Below are 1,536 nucleotides of genomic sequence, written 5' to 3'. Positions count from 1 at the left end.
TTCTGCGTCAAACTGAGCTGCTGCGCTCCAGTCGCGCGGGTCTTTCTAAACTTCTGCCTGCGCGCCTCCGTCCAGCTTCTTCTCATCCATCTTGCACAGTTTCCACTCTGGCCACGATCCTCTCCAACTGCAGAGCTTTGTAGCTGCGCTGCGTACCGGCGGTCTGGTGTCCAGTGAAACCTGAGATGCGCATCGACTCTGCGCCTGGTTTAACTCTCCAGATTAGAGTTGCTGCATTTCATGTAAATCAGGAGCTGCAGCATCTAATCCTCCCTGCTGGCCAGAACGAAAGGAATAAACACCCAGAGGTAGAAGCCTGGGTGTCTGGGGGCCTAAACTTTTATTTATTTATTGTTTTACAAATGCATTGTTATTTTAATATTGTTGGGTTCTAATAATAATAAACCATATAAGTAATCAAATCAACAGCATTTTAAGATCATGAAGTTAACAGAAGAAATCATAGACGGTATGGATAAAAGGAAATTTGCATTTGGTGTATTTCTAGATCTCAAAAAAGCCTTTGATACCATCAATCATGACATCTCACTAAAAAACTGGAAACGTACAGCAATAACTGGCTTATGAGCTACATTGGACAAAAACAATTTGTAGAATTAGATAATCAGAAATCAGATTTACTAAACATAACTTGTGGGGTTCCACAGGGATCAGTATTAGGACCCACATTATTCAGTTTATATATAAATGACATAATCAAATTATCAAACCTTATAAAATACATTATATTTGCAGATGATACAAGTATCTTCTGTACTGGAGAAAACATTCAACAACTCTCAGAGGTGGTCAATACAGAAATGAACAAACTTCAACGTTGGTTCAAAAACAAATTATCACTAAATTTAGATAAAACTAAATTCATGATATTGAGAAACTGTAAAAAACAATAAAGTAATGCAATTAAAATACCTATTGACAGTGTTGATTTACGAGTCCATGAAATTAAATTTTTGGGTGTCATATTAGATGATAAATTTAGCTGGAAACCACAGATCAGCCTAGTAAAATCTAAAATAGTTTGTTTATTTTGTGTAAGACACTCATTGTACCACATTTAACATATTGTGTGGAAGTTTGGGGGAATACATACAAAACAAATTTACAGTTGTTATACGTCATACAAAAAAAATCAATCTGAATACCTAAAGTGGGATATTGGGAAAACACAAACCTGTTATTTTTTAAATCAAATATACTGAAATTATGGGACATTGTAATATTTAAAACTGTACAATTCATGTTTAAGGTGAGAAATCATCAACTTCCACCCAATACACAGGAAATGTTTGGTGACAGAGAGGAGGGTTATAATTTAAGAGGTGAAGGATATTTAAAAAACAATATATTAGAACAACCAGGAAGAGTTTCTGTTTGTCGGTGCGTGGAGTAAATGTCTGGAATGGATAGAATGAGGAGTTAAAAAAGTGTACAAATATAAATCAGCTTAAACTGTTTAATAATGAGCTTATTGGGAAATATGATCTATAAGATGAATGTTTTAAAGTCCATAAA

Source organism: Poecilia mexicana, unplaced genomic scaffold, assembly GCF_051168715.1.
Source record: "Poecilia mexicana isolate PSO_F unplaced genomic scaffold, ASM5116871v1 scaffold_13, whole genome shotgun sequence".
NCBI lineage: Eukaryota > Metazoa > Chordata > Actinopteri > Cyprinodontiformes > Poeciliidae > Poecilia > Poecilia mexicana.
Note: the sequence above shows the minus strand (reverse complement) of the source record.